The sequence below is a fragment of the Pomacea canaliculata genome, linkage group LG7 (assembly GCF_003073045.1).
Source record: "Pomacea canaliculata isolate SZHN2017 linkage group LG7, ASM307304v1, whole genome shotgun sequence".
NCBI lineage: Eukaryota > Metazoa > Mollusca > Gastropoda > Architaenioglossa > Ampullariidae > Pomacea > Pomacea canaliculata.
This window is the reverse complement of record NC_037596.1, coordinates 21496533-21506480: the sequence shown is the minus strand read 5'-3', so window position 1 is coordinate 21506480 and position 9948 is coordinate 21496533. Positions and strand designations below refer to the sequence as shown.

The 9948-nt window shown below is 40.4% G+C and overlaps 1 protein-coding gene and 1 long non-coding RNA gene across 2 annotated transcripts in view; one reads left to right on the top strand and one right to left on the bottom strand.

Annotated features, from left to right (window-relative positions):
- The window catches only part of LOC112567528, a 245769-nt gene that overhangs the window by 59980 nt on the left and 175841 nt on the right, over positions 1-9948 (bottom strand). The window lies entirely within an intron of this gene.
- LOC112569038 lies at positions 7476-8594 on the top strand. Its single transcript, XR_003100277.1, has 3 exons — positions 7476-7674; positions 7926-8064; positions 8460-8594. It is a non-coding gene; the product is annotated as an uncharacterized LOC112569038 (long non-coding RNA).

Here is a 9948-nt window from a genome sequence, read left to right as displayed (position 1 = left end):
TTAATTCAAAACATATTTTCACTCTATTATTCACGAAAAGATATATCATATCATAAAGAACATAACAAAAACATTTGCAATGCCCATTCGTGAACTAGGCCTCACCCGCACGACACACAACAGATCATGGGTATATCGTCAATATCTGACACCGTGTGGTTCATCACGATTAGTACATAATAAACCGACCAGGTAGTTGAAGTAAGGACAGTAACTGTAGAACAGTGGATTCTTGTAGCTCAACATCTTTCATCCATTTTATGATGTGGGGCTACTATATACGTCTCTGTTTGTTTGGCGTTTTCACCATGTTATGCTGAGAAAAACTTAAATTTACATGAAGTTTTAGCAAGGTACAGTACAGGGAAGTTAAAAAGATTAGGTTTACACCGCCAAGCAAAGACACAAGTCAAAGATGGAATTGTATGAGAAAGACCTTGCCATCAACATAATAAGAGAAACTGTGTGCTAGTTATAGTTTGCGAAAGACAAGCTTTACTACAATTTATCTATTTCATTCGACACTAAACACTAGGCTTTGTCCAATGAGGGAAAGACAAATGTTAAGGTCTGATTTTGGTTCATTGTATCTGTATTGTGACTATTGTGGATTCACTTTGCTGGTCGACAAGTATTCATCTAGTTATAGACGTTTTAAAGAAAAAATAGAGAGCTGATGTAACCTGAGGCGCGGAAAATGTGTGAGAAAACAAAAAACAAAAATGTCAAGCGCTCAGAATGTAGTTAACGGTGTGTTCGTGGCTAACAGGTTGCTAGGTGGACCAATCAGTAGCGACCATGCTAGATCTGTAAAGGAGCTTAAAATCATAGAGAAAATATGGAACAGTTTAATTGTGTCTTGCGACATGGGTTCTGGGTAGTGAGAATAGCGACAGGAAAGATACTAACGGCTGTGTTCCTATCTGATCCTCCGGTTGTTCAAACTAAAAGTTTTGCTCCACATATCGTCAGCATTCATCACTCTTCACCCTTGGCCATCATAGCGGCGAAACACAGTCAAGCTTTAGTTACTATTTTTTGTTAAAGCACACAAGTAAGGCAATAGATCACTGAATTTTACATGGACTGTATTGAAGCAATAAATAGTATTCATTGTAATTCAAAATCTTTCGTATTTAATAATATCCTTAACTCTGTATTGCCATTTGTGTTGGTTGGTTAGCATTACTACCTCATCATCTTGCAAAAACATAGTGAAAGGAGCTTCAGCAACAGTTTTTTGCGTCTAACTGATTCATGGTCGCTTTTCATTACATTGTTACATAGCCAGCATATTTGTGGTGCTGTAGTTTGTTAAACTAAGTCTACTACAGTGAATCCAATGACCGGCATAAATCCACAACACTTTAGGTCTAAGAATGAGATAGAAATAAGATTTAATGCAGAAGAGGTCACTGGTAATCAAACGGAAGGAACGCAATGTAATGCTTGGTACGTGCCATCTTCCCTTGTGGAAGAGTTGCGTGCACCATGCATGACCTCATTTCCTCACGTTCGTGAAGGTCTCTTGCTGAAAACCAATGTTCATACTGGAGGTGTCTGAAAAGCACATGGTACGATCCAGGATACGGATTATTTATTCGAGCAAGACATTGTCTCGCCGGCGCATGTTGTCAACTTGTGACTACTTGTCGCTTTGTACTGAATCAGCGTCGATGACTGGTGACCACTGCTTGCACAGAGACTCGTCGACATTTTGTAGCCTCGTTTGTTATGTACGACAGATCTTACTATTAACTTTACATGCAGCTGAATCTTTGTGATTCTTGTTGGTAGAAAGAGCTCTTATTGTCGTGTTGCACTATTACTGTATGCACCACATATGCCCAATATTGCATTTTTACGAGCATACTTTAGACCCTGTGTAGGAAGTTATTCTCTCAATTTTGATGAACTGGTTTACTTTTCTGTTACGTTCTTTACACGTTTCTAAGTTGCAACCGTACATTTCATTTCAACGTTTCTGCATTAATATTCTCGTCTAATTGTCGCGACCATTTTTCGATGATCGATGCACACGACTATATTGAGTAACAGAAGAAACACGACGGTGCGTTGTTCCTACAATCATTAATCCTACAGTATACGAGCATATTCATCTTATCAAATACTAATCATCGCTATTGTGATCAAATAGAAACTCAATTGATAGCCTAGACCCTTACAGCTTTTCTCGGAACTGGACTAATTCCTTTAGGGACAATCTCTCATGTTAATCTCGGGGATTCGCATGAATACATAATCGTTTCCGTGACCGTCGGAGGACAGGTAGAAGGGAGACACGTGTTGTTAGACACACAGTTTCAGCGAGTCGCTCCGAGGTTCTACTAACCTTCATGCGTTCTTGTCGGCCCTGCACTCGTATGGTATGTCACGGTTACGGGTTGGAATGCAAGAACATGGAAGTTCCCCCGCTTATCAACAATTCCTTTGACGCTTTGACCCTTGAACTATGCGTTTCGTGTGAGTCAGGTCGTTTCCCCCATTCCACTGGGAACATCAGGATAAAGACGTACCAGCGCCCGCGGCTCAGTGCGTTATCTCAGGCACGACTGCCCGATCCCGCTCGGTACAAGTCGCTCGACATCGGTTCAACTTACAATCATCTCTTCAGTCGCTTTTTGAAACATGCGTCACACTTTTATCTGCGCAAACAGCAACTGTCGACATGAGATTTGTTGTTATGAGTGCTTTTCTAATAGTCCAATAGTAAACTTTGCGTGTTCATTTAAATATCATCTTTTCACTTCATATCATTAAAATGAATGCATCTATGTATGAGCTTCATTGGGCGAAAAACTCAGTACATTGACAGAGTAAGTCAGACCTAATATACAATATTATATCCGACTATAGCTGAGCCTGTATCTGTTTTATCACAGCAACAACATCGAACATGGCAAAATTTAATAACTAAAAATTTTCTGTGAAAACATAGCAGGTTTTTCACTGTCGTCCATTTACCTTTCATATATATTCCGTTAGTGTAAATATTATAAAAAAGCTGTCGTCAGGGCGAGCGACCCACCGTCAACAGTTACAGGCGATTACTGGAACACAGGCTGACGACAATATGCATAAAATATATTAACACAACAACCCACAATACATTAGAACCGATAACAACATCGACAGAGTGACATTTTATCGTCCGTCAGCACTGATCCGACTCTGTAGAGCGAAACTTTTCCCGTTTCACTGCGTATTCACATTCTTTGGGCTATCTGGTCTTTATCAGGTTGTCTATTCTCACATAATGTTTTTTACCAGAGCGCTTGTCTTAGCAGCATCTTGACGAGATGTCCGTTTTTAAATGAGGCTGCCGCAGTGACAGGGTATGCGCGTTTGACTCGCCATGAATACAAGATTTATTGTTCTCTTGTATTAACGTCGTGTGATATCGTTTAACGTGTGGTCATCCGGGTAGAATCATGTATGTTATTGCCAAACAAGAAAAGAATGAATGTCTAAGGGTTTTATGCGCAGTCCCTTTATCAATAGCATACACGAGAGGGAACGCATAAGAGTTAATAGCATACAAGTGCAATCAACCACAAAGCCACAGACATGTCACAACAGTCTGTATCATACGACCAAAGCAAGTTCAAAGAGTGAAATAGTTCACGTAGGCATCTGCACATCTATAATCACAACGGTTGAATCTGGTAACAACATCATGTATACACAACATATATACAGCAAAATGGCTCAGAAAATTGAACATTGGAGAAAAATCATAATGTCTGTCATCCTGTCAGAATGTGTTCCTCTCAAGAGGCGGAATGATGTCACTTTACGCAACTCACAACCGAAACCGAGGGAAGTAGCTTCAAATAGTTCTCCTGTCTTCAATAAAGTTCAAGCCATAAAAACAAAACCGTCAGAAACACTGCAACAACGTGCCCAATACGCGACGTATATGCATTTACAGCGAACGGGCATACAGGTACCTCAGGAGCAACAAACTAAGCTACCGGGAATGAATACACAGCCCTCTCTCGCTTGGCCCAGGTGCGAACACCTCAAAAAGCCCTTTTGGATCGTAGCGCGAGCGATGTTTAACTCTGGAATGAAAAGCCAAACAACATTATAGTTGAAACAAGAATGACTACACTACGCCTGCCTATGAAACTAGGCACTCACCCCAATGGTATCCACACACTTAATAGATTATAACAGTTGTCGCTGGACAGTCGTATCCATTGAATATATTCTGCATTGAAGAGGTGTCAGTAGAGCATTGAGTTTCCAGTTCTCACTTCATTATCACATGGACACTCAAAACAATTTCACGATACCTATCGAGTGCTTAGAAAACCAGCTCGCAGTAGTTAGAAGAGCAAGGATGGACAACTACTGGACGACTTGAAACTGAAGAGACTCAGTGACAGTCACTAGTGAGCAGGGAATATTCATTCAGAACTTCATTCTGGGCAGCTCGCACCAAAGACATCCAGCAACTGGAGACTTGTTACTGTCTCTGGTCTCTTCTCTGTCGCTTGTTTATCATACATTGACATTAAGTTGTTTACGTGTAGATCTAAATTGAAAGCGGGTAATGAAAATGTTAATGCTCAGGTGTAAATTCTATGTTATTGTCTCTTTGCTATCAAATTTTCACAGCAAAGTGTCCATGTTCTATTGTGTACAGAGATTTACCCTGTAATATAATGAGGCACAGTCTAACAATGGATTAAAAAACGTTAGTACATTTTAAATAAGATTTTGTTGTTAAGCCGGAGAACACAAACAAATCAGTCCCTGTTGTTAAAAATTACCCAAGAATCAATTGAGTTATAGGTTAGTTTTCGTATACCAGTCATCAGCTGACTAAGAAAGCCTGAACTGGAAATAATCGTAATCATCATAAGGTGTTAACGTGAGCATTATATGTCGTGATAAAGTGTTGTCTGCGTATAGGTTCAAGTATTCAGGTATCACTGTGGCGGTCACAAGGGTATTCTGGTTACTTCAGTGAAGTTTTGAGGTGACTGTCGATCAGAAGTTCATCAGTGATCAGTAAATCACACATTTACAACAAAGATTAAGAGACAGACGTATCCTGGCTTCGCACCTTAGAACACAAGTCGCACCGCTACAGACTCCTACACTCTACGAAGTGCCATGACATAGTAAGGACAGACTTGCTTATGCCTTGTACTATTTCCATATGTATCTTTCTTCTGCATGTTTTTATGTTATTGATGATTACTACCGGGATGTAACAAGCCTTAGTCCTAGTATCTTTATAGATAATAGCAACAATGTGTTTCCAAGTCTTCAACTTTTTTGATTGAAATCAGGAGTGTACCTGTTTAGGAGGACGTGTTCTATGTATTATTAAAGGAAGTAAGAGGCTTTTATGTCAATCTTTAGCAGTTGTAATTCTGGCATAAAGACTGGCTTTGCACGATGCCAATGTACCCAAATTAAATGTCAAGGAAGAGGGTAAGTATGTCTAGATATGATACATGGCCAATATCTCCAGCTAAACCGTTTTTTGTTAAGACTACCCTAAATTTGCTTAAACATGGTAGTTTGTGTGTACATATCACCTTTTCCACTCTCATTCGCATTACTTTAACCATTAGTATTTTTACTACTAATTTATTCTTATAGGTAGCTAAGTTGCTTATTTTATTTAGTGTTATTTTGATTCCCGCGGCAAAGAGGGCGTGGGCGAAAAAAAATGGTTGCCATTTGTTATCTCACGAGTCCAGTTGAATGCTTCTCATTGCGTGCTTGACGACAGTAGTAATCGTATGGTGTACCGTTTTGGTCGCATCATCGGAATTTGATTGATTGCTCTGGTGAGCGCCTCAGTTGTTTTTTTGGCAGTGTAAGTTATTTTTTGTTACTTGGTTTTTTTTTCGTGTGTAGGTCGTTGGGTGTGAAGGTGATATTGAGTACATTCTTTAAGTTGGGCTACTTCTCCACTTGCCGCCTCTTCAATCTTCTGTTGAGATGAATGAACTCAGTAGTTAAGGTCCTTGCTGGTTTCGACCTTGCCAGTAGGTGTAGGTCGTTCTAATTGTGTTAGAAATCCTCTTGGTGGTTTATTATATAGTCGTGGTGGTATAGGTAGGGTTAGTTTATAATGCAGTTTTGTGTACGTCTTAGTACATTGTGAGACTATGTTGGTGAAACCGACTTCAGGCTTCGTCTGTCTGTATTGTCTTGGTGTTGCATTATGTGGAGCAAATACTACCCCAGTTTTTGTGTGGTGTATGCCCTTTGTGCACACCCACCACAATCTGACAAGTGGTTGCAAATCTCAATATTGTTAGTCAATTCTAGTAGAGTTTGAGGAAAACACAGTACCAGGAAATGTTGTATCTCTGGTTCGGACGGTACAGGTTAAATGGATGACATTAAAATTATAATGAAAGGTAGTGCTAAGTCGGGGGTCTAGATGCTGGACGACTAAGTATGTACAGGGTAAAATTTGCTTAAAGGCAAAAGCATTGTTGAAAAAGTTTTAATAGGTCTTTGATAAAAAAGATTAATACTATTTCTAATTGGTTCTTTATGATCGGTCAACATTTGAAATGGAAAGTCAATTGTCTGGTCTAATTGGACTTCCTTCGCATATCCACAACTCTTTGTAAAATGAAGTCTTCGAACGCACTTCGATTTTCTCATGCGATCTTTATTGTTACATGTTTGTTTTCTCTGATCAACAGACGACAGAATTAGGGTATACTGTTAGTAAGAACGTCACACGACAAACTGGATATTGCGAGGAAAGACACCTGGTTCCTTGTAAACATGCGGAGAATATCGAGTTAACGTCTGACTGTCACGTGCACAACCCTAATCTTTCAATCAGATAGTCTGAGTCTCCAGCTTCAGAGGTCCGGTGACAGATAGAGGAAGACTACAACTCAGCGACGATAGCAGGTCCACAGAGTAGTTCACAGTTGAGATGTCGTCTAATACCGGACTAAGTATGCCTTGTTAAATCAGTTGTCAGGAAAATGAGAGCTCTAAGCAGACAGTTCACTGTACTCTTGTTCATTAGAACGTTTCGACAACTTTTTGTTTTAATGTTCATTATCGTCAGGACTTTTTATTAAAGTTAAGATGTTTATGTACCAATAACGGCCAACGTAGGTGCATAGACTCTCGAATAACATGGTCTGACTGGTCTTAATTTTTTTTTAAATGAGCAAACATCTATTTATAAAAAATTCTTTACTGTAAGATTATTTGGCTGACTTTCATGTGTAACGGAATCTGAAGTTCATTTTGTTGCTGTGACAGTCATGTGCGGTACTTGACTTCCACGTAACAGTAGAGTGGCTGTCATAGCCTCGGTCACTCATGTCTCTTGTATATTTATGATTTCAGTCGCACTCTGTTTCACTGGATGTCATGTACATCGCTTGTAACAATGATACAAGGATGTGTCAAGGTTGCTGTGGTGTACCGGAGTTACTCTTCTGATGACAACATACCAGCTGTACATGGACAGTGGAACACGCACGGTATGGTCTGTGTTTGTCTCTCAATGTCTGGTGTTACAGGGATGTGTGTAACACAGGGTGGGGCACTTGACAGTTGACCGCCTAGTCTGAGAGTTTTATAGGAGGCTGACTACACTAATACTTGTCATGTGTTCTTGTTCATCTTCTAGTCAAGCTAGCCAAGCAGGTAAGTCTGAAGGCACGTGCTCATCGGCGTATTGTTTACACGTGCATTGTTAACGGTGTAGAGATGTAGTTTCCAATTCTTTTTACAATGAATATAATTAACCGTGACCTGAACCCTGATTAACACCATTTGATAATTCTTCAAACTAGGTATTTTCGATAGTTTTAGTTGAAATCTGTGAGTGACAGTTTGACAGACGCATGCTGTTACTGGATGTACCCCGAGTCACACATAGAACCTATTATCAACAGGTCATAACTACATTGTACGGTAATGAACCTTTTGACAACTGTTCATTTACACAACTGATTCAAGGAAGAGGATTCTACAACTACACCATACTTGTTAATCCTCCTTCTACTGCAGGATTTTCACACAGTGTTATGATAGGTATGTACCTTTTATAACTATTCCGTTACCTCGTTCTTCTCTGACAAAACAAAGACAACAACCTGTTCTGAATATCTTTAGATGCGATAATAACAATGATAGTGATAATAATGATAATGAGGATGATTGATGATGATGATGCTCTTTGCACTTAAGAACAAGAACGAAACACGGAGAGCAAACGACGGACAGGAAAACAGACAAACAGAAAACGTATGATTTATTAATGATTTATTATGATTTATAAATTAATTTATTAATTTATACAACCGTACTAAACAAAACATATAATCTAATACGCAAAACGTGCTTTACAAAACGCGTTTTGCAGAACATAATTTTGACATACGAGACTGTTACATTACATTTATTGTTGTCTTCATTACATATAACAGTTGGCACAGCCACAGAAGTCACATCCACGGAAGTCACAGCCACGGAAGTCACAGCCACAGAAATCACAGCCACGGAAGTCACAACCACAGAGGTCACAGCCACAGAAGTCACAGCCACGGAAGTCACAGCCACAGAAATCACAGTCACAGAAGTCACAGCCACGGAAGTCACAGCCACAGAAATCACAGCCACGGAAGTCACAACCACAGAGGTCACAGCCACAGAAGTCACAGCCAGAGAAATCACAGCCACGGAAGTCACAGCCACAGAGGTCACAGCCACAGAAGTCACAGCCACAGAAATCACAGCCACGGAAGTCACAACCACAGAGGTCACAGCCACAGAAGTCACAGCCACAGAAATCACAGCCACGGAAGTCACAGCCACAGAAATCACAGCCACGGAAGTCACATCCACAGAGGTCACAGCCACAGAAGTCACAGCCACAGAAATCACAGCCACGGAAGTCACAGCCACAGAGGTCACAGCCACAGAAGTCACATCCACAGAGGTCACAGCCACGGAAGTCACAGCCACAGAGGTCACAGCCACAGAAGTCACAGCCACAGAAATCACAGCCACGGAAGTCACAACCACAGAGGTCACAGCCACGGAAGTCACAGCCACAGAGGTCACAGCCACAGAAGTCACATCCACAGAAGTCACAGCCACGGAAGTCACAGCCACAGAAATCACAGCCACGGAAGTCACAACCACAGAGGTCACAGCCACAGAAGTCACAGCCAGAGAAATCACAGCCACAGAAGTCACAGCCACAGAAGTCACAGCCACAGAAGTCACATTCACAGAGGTCACAGCCACAGAAGTCGCAGCCACAGAAATTACAGTCACAGAAGTCACAGTCAACAGTCCAAGCTATCTGCCTACCAAGAGAGATGTAATTTTTTCCACCTCAGCGATACAGAGCATTTATGGTAAAAAAAAAAAAACCACACGCTGTTTCGTAGTCAGCTATCTTTTCTTCCTCAAGAATAACCAAAATTTAAAACAAATACTAGTCAAAATATTTCTGACATCGTTAATGTTGTTTGTGCGTCCGTGTGTGTGTGACAGAGAGAGAGAATGTGTGTTTGTGTATGATTTGTCACTTTCAAACATAATGTTTGTAGTGGCTGTTTCTGTCTTGCACCAAGTGTGATAGCTTGAGGAAAGATTACAATAAAAGCTAATTCATCTCATGTCATAATGTGCATTAGGATCAGGATGTAGCAATATTCGGCACCTCATGTCCAATCAGTGCGTTTGTCAGAAGCGACGCACTTCGACTGATATCCTGTGCTCTTCATTGCCATTTGCCAGTGTGAAGGAAGTAAATCTGTTCAAATGTGCAGGCTTGTATGTGTCTGACACGTGCAACTGTGTATAGTTTACTGTCTGTTTAATTTGTCTTTTTCTCAGAGTAAAATATTCATGTAGCAAACGAAAACCATTGTAACGCTAAGTAATGCAAAATCTAGTATACATGTT